The sequence below is a fragment of the Pinus tabuliformis genome, chromosome 2_1 (assembly GCF_031772625.1).
Source record: "Pinus tabuliformis cultivar Carrire ecotype Pingquan chromosome 2_1, CPIR1, whole genome shotgun sequence".
In the NCBI taxonomy this organism is placed as follows: domain Eukaryota; kingdom Viridiplantae; phylum Streptophyta; class Pinopsida; order Pinales; family Pinaceae; genus Pinus; species Pinus tabuliformis.
Genome location: NC_142299.1, coordinates 421,745,354 through 421,760,117, shown reverse-complemented (window position 1 = coordinate 421,760,117; position 14,764 = coordinate 421,745,354).

Here is a 14,764-nt window from a genome sequence, read left to right as displayed (position 1 = left end):
AGTCATTGTGTAAGTCAAGCAAGTGCATGAGAGGGCACTAGTTGTGGGAGGAGTCAATGTCTCATCATTTGAGGAGGAGCTAGCATGGACTAGTGTTGAAGAGTAGTAGGGTTGAGATAGAAGCGTGAAGCCTGAGGAATCTCGGCCCAGGAAAGTTTGATTATGTGAGAACTGTCAATAATTTTTATTTATTTTTAGATCAAATCATGTTACTCCTATGTGAAAGGTGCGTTGACAGTAGTGAACTTAAGAGATTGTAATATTTTTCATTGCAATGCCTTGTTCCTCTATTGAAAAGTATGTCAGTGTTAATCAAAAGGGAGCACATGTTTTTTTTGAAAAGGCTTTCATATTTTTCTGGAAGTTTTTTAAAAAGGGATTTGATTTGTCTTTTGAACTGCCCATATATTTTCTTTAAAAAAAGGGGCTTTATTTTTTTTTGATACAGTGAGTAGATAATTATGAGAATTTCTTGAGCCCTATTAATTTTTTTTAGTCTCTATTCAAATTCAAGCCTTGTAAATATATATTTTAAGTTGTTGGAGGTGCTCCTGAAAGACATTGGGAGATGGAGAATCAACCGACAGAGACATACCTGAACGAAGCTAATAAACTAGATGACACGATGTATGTCAACTAGAAACTGAAGCTGCAAACACTGTTTGAAGGGTATGGTGCTTGGACCATCACAAATAGAGAAGAAATATAACTTATTGCAGGCTCTACAACTACATCAATTCAAGACTGAGAGAAGTGGGTGAACAAAGCAAAGGTAATATTAAGAACGTCCATGAAAGATAATATAATTCCTTATATTCATGATTGTCAGACCTCTAATGGGACCTAGAATGCATTGAAGGAGTTGTATGAAACTAAAAATAAAAATTGAGTCCTTTTTCTATAGAATAAGCTCTTGTATATTAAAATGGAAGAGAATGAATCTGTTAGCGCCTTTATTTCTAAAAGTAAAGACTTGAAAGATAAGTTGGGAGATATAGGAGAATTAGTACCTTCTACCGCTCTTGTGACAATCACTTTAAATGGAATGTCAGAGGACTATCGAATGTTTATTACAGGTCTTGTAGCAAGGGAGAAAGTGCCAAATTTTGAGGAATTGACAAGCATACTCCTACAGGAAGAAAAGAGGTGCACGAATTTGAAGCCTCAGAAACTAGACATGGCACTTATAGCGAAGAAGAAATTATTCAAAGGGAAACAAGGAGGAGAAAGCTGATCGCAAAAAAGGCCATTTCTGAAATCAAATCAAGGTATGTCATCTATGAAAAATGACTTTGGAATGAAATGTTTTTATTATGGTAGAAGTTGGCATATTTCGAGAGACTGTTATAAGAAGAAAAGTGATGAAGATAGGCATAATAAGCACATAAGACATTTAGGACATTTCACAGGAGAAGGAATGAACTATGATATTAAAAATATTAAGTTGTTTATGCCTAATGCTGCATTGTCTGTTGAAATGGATGACGTTAATGCTTGGTTTATGGACTCTAGAGCTTCGATTCACATTAATTGCAATAAGGATTGGTATTAGAACTTCAAGGAAATAAGTAATGGTGGAAACATCTATCTTGGTGATGATCGTGCACATCAGATCATGAGATATGGAGATATTCAAATGACCTTACCAAATGGCAGTGTCAAGCACATTCATAATGTTATGTATGTGGCCCGGATTAAGAAGAATCTAATTTTTGTGTTCATAATTACAAATCAGAATCCGAAGGTTGAATTCTTCAAAACAAATTGTATAGTGAAATATTTGTTGGATCACTTCAAACCTATTTCTTCGGGACTAAGAGTTAGAAGTGTACAAACTTGATGTCACCAACAAGAGTCATCAAGCACTGATTTCTACATTTTTTTCAACAGAAAGTATTTGGCACGAGAGGTATGGTCACATCAATTATCATGATTTGTTGTTATTGCAGAAACAAAGAATGGTTGAAAGACTCCCTCTATTAAAGAACTAATATGTTTCTTGTGAAGGTTGTGTATTAGGAAAAATTCACAGAGATTAATTCCCCTCTAATTATGATAGGAGAAGAAGAGATGTATTATAGCTTGTGCATTCTAATGCTTGTGGACCAATGAAAACCAGATCCCTAGGAGGTGCTTATTATTTTATGTTGTTTATTGATGATTGCACAAGGTACACTTGGGTGTACTTCCTTAGGAAAAATAAGGATGTCTTTGATTATTTCAAAGAATTCAAAAATATGGTAGAAATGAAAACATGGAAGTTCATAAGTATCCTTTGTTCAGATCAAGGGAGAGAGTACAGATTGGGGAACTTCATCAAGTACTGCAAGGATCATGAAATAATGCAACAATTTATAGTACCATACACTCTGCAACATAATGGTGTTGCAGAAAGGAAAAACAAAACATTGGCGGAGTGTGCACGGAGTATGATCAAAGGTAAGAACGTCTCAAATTATTTTTGGGTAGAATCCATTAGTATTGTTGTTTATTTAAACAATAGAAGTCCAACAAGGTATGTTGATCTAAAGACCCAATTCGAAGCCTTGTATGGTTTTAAACCAGCAGTCCATGATAGGAGGTTATTTGGGTGTAATTCCTTTGCGCATATTCCGAAAGAGAAGAGAAAGAAACTTGATGCTAAAGGTATGAAATGCATTTGTTGTAGGATATTGTTCAGTATTTAAATCTTATAAAAAATTTGATCCCTCTACTCACAAAATTTTTGCAAGTAGAGATGTAATTTTCCATGAGCATGTAGCTGAAGGCCACAAGGATAGTAGTTATGAAAAGTGGCACATCCTTCCTGAAGTTGAAGACAATAAAATAGAAGCAAAAGCAGAAGTCAATGAGTAGCAAAGGCTTGGGGAAGAATTCAGTGATATGGACTAGCAGTCAAAGCCCACCCAGAGGTGGAGAAGTGCCTTCAAAGAATAAGGGTGAAGAAAGTGAAGTATGAAGGAGATTTACTCGGAAGATTTTCCTACCTGAAAGGTACAAGGACTATGATTTGATGACTAGTGTTTTCAATGTCATAAAACCCATGAGTTTTAATGAAGCTAATGAACATGAAGATGGAGAAAAGAAATGGATGAAGGATATGAATCTATAATTTAAAAAAAAAAACTTGGAAATTGACTGAATTGCATAAAGGAAAAGAGCCCATAGGATGTAAATGGTTGTACAAACCCAATTTTAAAGCAGATGACAATATAGATAATTATAAAGCTAGATTGTTGGGAAAAGGGTATTCATAAAAGGAGGGTATTGATTATGCAGAAACATTTGCACCTGTAGCTAAATTAAATACTATTATATGGTCAATTGCATTAGCTACAAAGTACCAATGGAATTTTCACCAATTAGATGTAAAATATTCTTTTTTGAATGATGATTTAAAGGGGGAGGTGTATTTGACACAACCTGAGGGGTTTGTGAAGAAGGGGCAGGAACACTTATTTTGCAAATTAAAAAAATATTTGTATGGGTTGAAGAAAGCGATGAGCCTCATCATTGGGTAACTAAATGGACCTTAATTCACCTCCTAGCTTATTCAAATCAACTCTTCTCACAATTTATTACATATTTTGATTATATTTTGTTTAATGAGATGAGTCAAACTGAGATATTATGCCTAGTGGAATAATGTGCATTGAATGTAGGTTTGTGAGAGAAAATCATGGAATTTTGGCTAGATTAAGGGCTGAAACTCAAATGAGACAAGGAAGAGAGATTGTAGGAGGTAAATCCTCCTCATTTACTCCTCCCTCATTCGAATATTCCTCCATCAATCACACTAGCTCTGAGTACAAACAACCAAGTCATGAAGATCAAAACGCAGTGGAGAAAGTGACAATCAAAGAGTTAGTTTATCTCGAGTTTGGGAGCCGAGCCTCCCTAGATTTAAGGAAGTCATTGGAGACTTCAGTTGTATAAATAAAGAGGCCTAGAGCCTCATTAGGATTCAAATTTTTCTGCAAAAACACTAGACATTTTCGAGTTCAAGACTTGTGGAAGGCATTGTTATGTAATTTTATGTTTTGATAATTAGAATGAGCATTTTCTTGATCCAACACTAAGTTAACTCAGAGGGCTGAATCTCTTGAGTTAGGGCCCAACCCTAGCAGCAAAGGCCCCTCTTATTGTATCTATATGCTTAGATTGATTTCATAAATTCATGGTTGAATTGTATTTAGAATTCTTTCATTACAAGTAGTGTAGATTTGATTAGTTTCTTATTAGTTTGCTTCCATTTGTGCTTTACTTCAGCAGCAGTTTAGAAGAGATAAAGGAACATCAAAAAGCTTTCAATAGGTGTTTTGGCCTCACTTATTCCTTCAGGGATCATGATTTGAGGAAAAGACTCCTATGCAGCCCCAAAAAGACATAATTCTACTTTCTCATAAAATTTAGGGTTTTCTGTACTTAAGCCAACATTTGATCAGTTTGCAAGAGTAGGATTTAGTTATAATTTCTTCCATCTTCAGTCTTACATTAGATCTCATCAATGATTTCATCTTATTATGCAAGTTTTCCTCATGCATGAAGTAGACAGTTAGCTCATTAAACTCTGTTTTCCTAGATCATTGAAATTCTTCTTGTTTACATGATTTTTGGGAAAATGTCAATTTTTGATGTAGTGCAGGCATTTCAGAAGTACAAAGAGATCTCATAGTCAGCAACCTCCTTCCAACTTCATCCATCCATTATCATTCCTTTCTTTCACTAAGACCCTCACCCATTTCATCATTTTAGAAGGAAACTTCTCCAAGCTTATTGAGCAAATCCAACCATCTTCCAACCTTGGTTTTGAGTTCTGAGTGATCCTAGGTATTTCTTTGCCTCATTCCATCCTCCAACCACCTTCCCTAAGCCTTCCATCACCTTCAACACCCATCATTTTTTTCTCAGTTGTATCCTGTAGAAATACAGGGAATCCTGTAGGTTTGTAGGACATCATGTAGGTTTTCCTGTAGTGGCCTGTTTTGAGGCCGAATTGAGAGAAAAGACTCTAGGGAGCTAAAAAAGATCACCTAATGGTCTCCCCAATATTATAATCATTGACCAGCAACCCTAAGCCACCTGCCACATCATCAAAAGAGATTATATTTCACACTTTTCCATAGAAAAGGACAAAAAGAAAAACAGATTTATTTTAGTCATTTACATGCAAAGTAGTAGAATGTTTGATGTTTTGAACTTACATGCTTAGGAGAGTAGGATTGCATACATGTTAACTTAGCATTATTTTTGAAGCATAGTATCTTAGCAATTAGTTAGGAAATGGTGTGTTTCTAGCATTTGATTTTAGTCTTTTTCCTTACTGTAGTAGACAAGCTTTCTCTTAGAGTAGATTTCTCTTTTCCTCATCAGTAATCAAGCTTCTTCTGAATCCATAGAAGTCTAGCTTGAAAAACCCTAGTGGTCTATCACTAGCTGAACAGTGACAAAGGGCAGAACCATCACTTTTACTTGTGTATACAACACTGTCACCTCCAAGTTTGTACAAACCCCGGGTTGATAAAGTAAAGTTGGTAGCCCCAGGAGTTGCAACATTCTTGCTGCAATACTGGTGCTCATTAGAAAGCACTTAGGTCACGGTATGAAAAGATAGATTCCTTGTTTCTTTAGTAGGGTTTTATGAAGAGTCAAAGTGATCCAAATATGTGTACCAAGTTTTATGCAAAGGGGCATCTAATACTAATTTCTTGTTATGTTGATGACCTAATTATTACAAGAAATTTAGTTAATTTAATTGATGAAACTAAGGTGTAGATGTCACAAGCATTTGAGATGAAATATCTTGGTGAGTTACATTACTGTCTAGGTCTTGAAGTGTGGAGAGATGTTGGTCAGACTTTTGTTTCTCAGGGTAAGTATGTTAGAGAAGTGGTTAAAAGGTTTAAAGTGGATTAGTGCAAAGTTGCTTTTGTTCCAATGCAATAGAATGTGAAACTTCAGTTTGATGATGGCTCAAAGGTGGTTGATGGTACATTGTATAAACAACTAGTGGGAAGCTTGAATTATCTTACTACAACCAGACCTGATTTATCATACTTTCTTAGTGTGTTAAGTCAATTTATGGCGATACCTATGGAAAGCCATTGGAAAGAAGAAAAATGAGTACTCACGTATCTTGAAGGAACAATTGATTTTGGTCTTAAGTATATTGATTCATTTGAAGTTGAGTTGACTGGTTACTTAGATTCAGATTGGGCTTGGTATTCTGGATGATAGAAGACCTAATACAGGTTATGATTTTAGCATTGGATCTGGGATTGTTTCATGGAGCAACAAGAAGCATCCTATTGTATCTTTGTCATCTACTGACGCAAAATATAAAACTTTGTGTAAAACAACTTGTGAAATTGTTTGGTTGATGAGAATTCTTCAAGATGTTGGAAAAGAACAAAAGGAGGCGATAGTTATAAAATGTGACAACCAGAGCTTGATCAAGTTGGCAAACAATCCAATGTATCGTGAAAAAATAAAGCATGTTGATGCTTAGTTTCATTTTGTTAGAGAGAAGATACAGTTTAAGGAATTTTTTATTGAATATTGTAATACTTGTGAAAATGTTGCTAACATTTTCACAAAGCCCTTTGGGAAAATGAAATTTGAATCGTTTAGGGAGATCTTAGGTGTGGAGATTAATCATTTCTCCATTAAGGGGGAAACTTAGAAATAATGGAGAAAGGTTGTTTTGTTGTTCAATTATGTTCTAAGATTAGATTTAGATCATATTTTCCAGGATATTGTTGTGATCTCCTTAACAAAATGTAACCATTTATATGTGTGTATGTGTGATTGTTTTAATTAATGAAAGCAATGTTGAGGCATCCTCAGGTGCTCCTCACCTTAGTGTTGTGGGTTTCATTAAAAATTCTAATTTTGTCTTTCTTTGAGTTATTGGTTGAGCTGAGAGGCTCATTCTACAACCCAGTGTGAGGGTGATGTGTAATTTTGTCCATGCTCAACAAGGAGTTGACATGTGTTCCTCTCAAAATAAAATAAAATTATTCTCTAAATAGAAAACAATGTTGGATATAATAATAAACAAAAATAAATATGCTATGTATGCTGAATGAGTTGTCCATATAAGGTAATATAATTTCATGCCAACTTTAAAAGGAGGTAAAGTAATTGGAAGTAAAAAAAAATATGAGTACTTGATGTTTAAACCTTATATTTTTCAAAAATATTTCAACCTAGGATATAAATAAATTATTTAAAGATCTTTGTTAACTAATTTATATCTCTGTCAACTTCACATACAAACACATATTAAAATAAAATATTTTAATGCTACATATAATAAAATACTCAATCTTCAAAGAAGAAAAGTAATTGAAAGTAATAAATATAATAAAAAATATCAAGTACTTCATAATAAAAATTATAAGGGAGATATATATAATTATGTAGGAATTTACAGGGTAAGTTCCTCAGATAGAACACCAAATGACACCACTCACAAACATATCACAGATCAATACACTAGTATTCTTGATGTGGTTAAAACCCTCAAAGAGGGAAACAGTCAACGACCTAAGCCAACATGGGCACTTCAGGCAATTTATTAATGTAAAAGAAAGAAAATTTACATAAGCTTCTCTCATGAACAGTCACCTTACAAATGACCCACCATGCTCTTTAAATAGAGATCATGGACCAATTGGGTGTCAAGCCACGGATCAAGTGACAATAATACCGAGGAGAGAATGAACCTTCAAATCACTTCATGTCTAGAACATATCGTGACCATCAAATTGTAAGTTACAAAGGTACATAGTAAATAAACACACTTTACCTAACTCTACACTAGTCCAAGTTATACTTAACTATATTCTATGTGTCAGAATATCCTAACATCCCCCCTTAAGGACAACTTGGGATAAGATTGAAGGATGTACAAATATGACACAATAGGATAAGGAAGAAGGAATTAGAGCCTATCCCCCCTTAGTGACAACTTCCAACTCCAACCATAAATCGAAGTTTAATAAACTTCGCCTCTGTGAGAACATTTGTAAAGATGTCTGTAACTTGATCATTAGTTGAACAATATTGCACTTCAAGAACATGGTCATGAATGAGCTTTCTGATGAAGTGCATGTGTAGTTCAATTTGTTTCCTGCGCTGATGTTGGAATGGATATTTACATAGTTGAATGGAACTTTGATTATCACACCAAATTGTAGTCGGATGCGGCTGTTGAAAGCCAAACTCTGATAAGATCTGACGAAGCCACAGGGCTTCCTTACTAGCTTCTACGATACCACGATACTCTGCTTCCGCTAAAGAAAGAGAAATGGCACTTTGTTTCTTGAAAGACCATGTAATAGGTCTAGAACCAAGAGTGAAGATATAATCTGTCATAGACTCGATCATCAGGGTCACTAGCCCAATCGCAATCAGTGAAACGAAACAATAGAGGAGATGCTTATGCATTGTAATGAATCCCAAACTGAACTGTACCTCAAAGATAATGAATTATTATTTTAGCTTCTTTCCAATGACTTTCATGTGGGTTTTGCATAAACCAAGAAATAAGGCCAACAACAAAGGAAAGGTCAGGAGGGGTATGGGTCAAATACAAAAGTTTTCCTACAAGCTTAGGGTATAAGGTAGCATCAACTTGAGGGGATGTACAAGTGACTAAAAGTTTGGCTCCAGACTGAATGGGAGAAGGGGTTGGCTTACAGTCTTCCATGTGAAAGTGGTGTAGAAGATCACAAACATACTTGGACTGGGAAAGGGAAATACCTTCTTTGGATTGCAAGACTTGAAGACCAAGAAAATAATGCAAGTGTCCTAACTCTGACGTTTCAAACTTCTTTTTAAGGCTGGACTTCACATGGTTTATAAGGTTGGGATCACTACCAGTAAGGATACGATCATCAACATAAATAACAAGAATGAGAAGAGACTTACCCACTTTCTTGGTGTAGATAGTATTGTCAGAATGACACCTAGAAAAGCCAGTATCTATAAGAAAGCTGTCCATTTTGGAATACCAAGCTCGAGGGGCTTGCTTAATACCATAAAGGGATTTCTTAAGCTGGCATACAAGGTTGGAATCTATTTTTATAAGCCAGGAGGTTGTTCCATATAGATTTCTTCATGCAAGTCCCCATGCAAGAAGGCAGATTTAACATCCATCTGATGGAATTCCCATTTGAAAGAGGTAGCATAGGAAATAACAAGGCAGATAGAGTTCATTTTGGCAACAGGGGAGAAGGTTTTAGTATAGTCAATGCCTTCAACTTGTGAAAAAGCCTTGGCAACAGGACAAGCTTTATGTTTATCAACTTTTCCATCTAGTCCAAACTTGGTTCTGTAAACCCATTTGCATCTAACAAGTTTTCTTCCCTTTGGAAGAGGAACAAGATCCCATGTATCATTTTCCAATATGAATGATATTCTTCATTTATAGCTACGTCCCAATATGGATGGCCTGAAGCTTATGCAAAGGTGTGAGGATCATAATTCGTTGAAGCTTAAGCCAGTAAAGAAGAGGCTCAATCAAACTCAGAACGTGTACATCGTTGATCTATAGGATCACCTGCAAGAGCATCTGCTGCATCACGAGTAGCACGGACCCATTTTGGAAGCTGAGGAGCAGAAGGAAGATCTCGAGAAGTTGGGGGAGGATTGTCATCCTCAATGTCATCATCTGAAGAAGAAATAATTTTAGAGCTAGAAGGGATAGAGAGGTGGCACATGCATCGAGCTAGGCTCGTAGGCCGATATATTTTCAACAAATCATACATCTCTTCTAATGATAGCATTTTTGGACTTAGTTGGAAGAAGTTTATATCCTTTGACATCTTCAGAATATCCAACAAAAATACATTTTTCACTCTTAGGTTCTAAGGCTCTATGTTTCTCATCAGGAATATGGGCCCATGCTTCACTTCCAAAAACACGAAAGTGACTTACATATGGTTTAATTGAGCTCCATGCTTCTTCTAGAGTGATATTATTTAAAACCTTAGTAGGAGTGTGATTTACTATGTAATTTGCCCAAAAATTAAGACTAAGTCCTTTAGATTCAAGCATATAATTATCCATTTCCTTTAAGGTGCGATTCTTCCTTTCAGCTACACCATTTTGTTGTGGAGTATATGGAACAATATGTTGCATTTGAATTCCATGCTCAGTGAAAACGTTGATGAATTTGTTGTTAACATATTCTCCGCCATTATCAGATCTTAGCTTAATAATTTGATGTCCAGATTGTTTCTCAACAAAGGCCTTAAAGGCCAAGAACATGTTAAATACTTCACTCTTGAGTTTTAAGAAGTATACCCAAGTGCGTCTAGAGAAATCATCAATGAAAGTTAAGAAATACTTCTAGCCAGAGAATGAAACAACTGGAAGTGGATCACATAAATCACTATGCACAAGCTATAAAGGGGCTGAGGCATGCCAAGAGGCATGTTTTTCAAAACTATCTCGATGATGTTTTCCGAGTACACATCCGGAACAAACATTATCTCTTCAAGATATCATACGAAGACCTATCACCATATTTTCTTTACATATATTTTGAAGGGAGTGATAGTTTAAGTGACCAAATTGCTCATGCCAAAGTTTTCTCACTTCATCATTATGAGCAACAAGTACCGAGGGAAGAGTTGATGACCCAAAGTTGTTAAACTTATACAACCTTGTAGAATCATCAACAATGCCAATAGCTAAAATATGTCTAGGTTCTCTTAGGTCCTTAATTACAACATCTGAGGTGAAAATTCAACGATTTTACCTTCACCTGAATGAGTTATCTGATATACAGATAGAAGGTTGGAACACATAGTACATCATTAAATTGGCTATTGTCTAGATGAATAGTTCTACTCCCTACAACACTAAGAGATCTATCATCACCAACATATATATTTTTGGTGTTACAATCATTTAAAGAAGAAAACATGGCTTTATTTTTGGCCATGTGATAAAAAGCTTTAGAATCAATGAGCCTCTCATGAGAATGAGAAGAAGAAGATACATTTAGTGCATAACCAGATCGAGATGCTTGACAACCACATGCAGAAAGTACTATTCCTGAAGATGAAGTTGAAGTTGAAGGGTGCTCCAAATGGATGTTATGCTTCTTCATTGTTGCTTCCAAGGATTCCATCTTCTTAAAGCATTCAGATTCTAAGTGGGCATCTCGATTACAAAAATTGAAATGTTTATCAGTCTTCTTCCCTTTGTTTTTATTTACCTTATCGTTTTGTTGAATTGATTTTTCATTTTGACACTGAAAGTGCTTAGGACCCTTGGTTGGTTTAGGACCATTCTTTTTAGGATGCTGCTTCTTAGGATTCTTTGAACTTGGTTGCTGTTGGGCGGCTAAGGCTTTCTTAGAAAAGTTTCCAAGATTAAGAAGACCAAGATGTAAGATTTTTTCTTGTTCTCTTATTAAAGAAACACAAAAGGAATCAAAAGAGAGGGACTTGTAGGCTTGTCCTTGAGAAATAAAGGCTTCTCTTGTAGAATGGAAGGTGGAAACAAACACAGAGTAGGCTGGTCCTAACTTAGTAAGAATGGAATAGATATGGATACCATCTTCTTTCTTAACCTTAACACCTTCCAAGAGAAGTCTAAGGGTCTTGAACTTGGACAAAAAATCTTCAATGGAAGAAAAAGTATTGGGGTCCAACGTAAGCAACTCATTTTCGAGTTGATGGACTCTAATTTAATTTTTAATTCCAAAAACTTTATTGAGTTGTTTCATTGCTTCATTAGGGGTATCAAGTTCTACGATATGGAATTTAAGGTCTCGAGAAATAGACATCCCTATCAACCCACATGCTTGATCTTTCTTATTTTCTCATTTGACCGTCTTATCTTCATCTTTAGGTTTAAACTCTTGGCCTGAGACTGTTCTAAAAAAGCATTTATTTCTAAGGAAATCCTCCATGTAGGACAACCATTGGAAGTAGTTAGTGTTGTCAAGAATAACTTGGCATGGATTTTCCATTTTAACAGAAACTAAAGCTGTAGATGCTGAAATTAAGTGTTCAAAGGGAAAGATCTCGAAAAATTAGGCCGATTAAAAAAAACGGCTTTGAAAACGGCTTCCGGATGAAGAAGTTATGGCTTTTTGAAGAAAAGTTGTTGAAGATGCCCATGAAGTACGTGAATGTGCGGAAGTGAATGATAATGTTATATTTTTAAAAAAATCCTTCATCTTTCGAAACTTAATCTAATTAGCTCACTTAAAAAAAAAAAATATGTGACCCACTTTTATAAATAAGTGAAAGTCACTTTTACAATGGTACTTTATGAGCTATCCACTAAATTGTAACTTAAATAAAAGATAAAGAAACTTTAGAACTATAAGTGACTCACTTTTTATAATATGTGAGAATACTTTTACATAAAGTAACTTTAAAACATAAGATACATGTGCTTTTTGAAAAAGTAGCTCAACAAAAGGAAAGACTTGAACCCAAGACCTCTATTCTCATAGAGTAACTTTAGACCAACTGACTTAGTTTAAAAGGTTAATAATGTTTGAAAAAGAGGAGTGTGTGCTTACTTGAGAAAACCCTATTTGCCTACAAAACAAAAAACCACACAACCTAAAACACACATGCAAAAAAAATAATAAACCTTACGGCTTGATGCTAGATTTCGTCGGAAACTAAATATTTTCCTCAATGTTTCTGATTTTCCGAGATCGGCGCCGGTGGAAAAGAGCATACGCATGAGAAAAATCCTTCCTTTCTCTTTCTGATTTGCTTAGATCGCACAGAGTCGTGGGGAAAAGAGCATACACAGAAATGAAAGGTATAGATCCGGTAATAAAAAGTAGAGAGATAAATAAACAAAAATAAATAGAGAGATAAATAACTAAAACTGGAAATAAAGACTGTATATCTCAAGATCTTAAAAATGACATAGCTAGGGCTACCGGAAACCTTTTTGCGTGAAACGAAAGAGGTTCCTCACTGGAACAGATGCTCCTAACACAATAGAGCAGTCCTCTTGGCCTGAAAATGGTTAGAAACAATAGATCTAGGAAATGACAGTCAGATGCAGTTTTACTAGCTTCGAATTTGGATCCCCAATGGATGCGGCCCTCAAATAGCTTCGATACCATGTAGGAATTTACAGGGTAAGTCCCTCACATAGAACACCAAAGGACACCGTTCACAAACATATCATAGATTAATATATTAGTATTCTTGACGTGGTTAAAACCCTCAAAGAGGGAAACCATGACCTGAGCCAACGCGACCACTTCAGGAAATTTATTAATGTAAAAGAAAGAAAATTTACATAAGCTTTTCTCATGAATAGTCACCTTACAAATGACCCTCCATGCTCTTTAAATTGAGATCCTGGACCAATTGGGTGTTAAGCCACAGATCAAATGTTGGTAATACCGAGGAAAAAATGAACCGTCGGATCACTTCATGTCTAGAACATATCATGACCCTTGGATTGTAAGTTACAAAAGTACATAGTAAAGAAACACACTTTACCTAACTCTACACTAGACCAAGTTATACTTAACTATTTCCTACGTCAAAACATCCTAACAAATTCATCAATTCTTAGTATAAAAGTTGTATGTGATACTTAAAATATTTATAATAATAATAAAAAATTCAATTCAATTTTGAATAACAAATTAGTATGTGGCATTTAAAAATATTCATAATAACAAAAAATTCAATGTGGGTTATCAATAAATTATTGTAATACACAGGATTAACTAATATCATATACTTAAAAATATATTAATAACAAAAAAAACCATTTTAATGTGTACAATGCATTCTATATAGCAATCAAAAATACAATTTAAACAATGAGAAAATACTCATTCAATTTGTGTGTGTATATAATTAACACATCCATATTTTATTAAACATATGGATTAAAAAAAACCTCATCACCTTTTTGTTAAACATATCTATTATTATTCTATATATATTTTGTTTTCATATGAAAAGCCTTCTAAATTTGGCACCATATAAATTAAAAAGTCATCACCTTTTTCTCCACATACCTAATTATATTCTATACCATATGTATATGTCTACCTATCATTTTCTTATAGAAAATCTTACCTACTTAATAATATTCTATGTATATTGTTCATTTTCCTATAGAAAATCTTAACATAAAATTGATATTATATAAGTAAAAATGTTAAACCCTTTAATTTACATACCAAATATTATTTCATATATAACGTGTTTTTTCGTGAAAAACTATTAAGGTAATAGCCATAAACATATCATTGTATTCCATTAATTAATTAAGTTAATGATTATAAACTTACTTTGTAAAAAAATTATAATCTCTTGGTCTTACATGCATAACATTACCTAAATGTAATCTCTATGCCTCACATACTTAGCATTATTTTATATATATTTTCTTTCTTTTAGAATATATTTGCTTTCCTTTGAGAAGAATGAGGTGGTTTTTTTTCTTCTTCAAATGACATATTATATGTTTTGGTGAGAGATATTAAATATAAACTTAACATCATATAAACCAAAAAAACACATCACCCTTTTTTCCACATATCTATCATTTTTAATATATATATATATATTTCTTTATTTTTTTTATATTAAAAAACTCAAAATTCAAATATTATATATTAAAAAATAAAAATTCATTACTTTTTCTTAGCTAATTTTCACATTCTTTTATTCTCTTTATTATTATATTTAATTTTTCAAAATTATTTGTAATTTTTATTAAATTAATAATATTTTCTCATAATTCTATT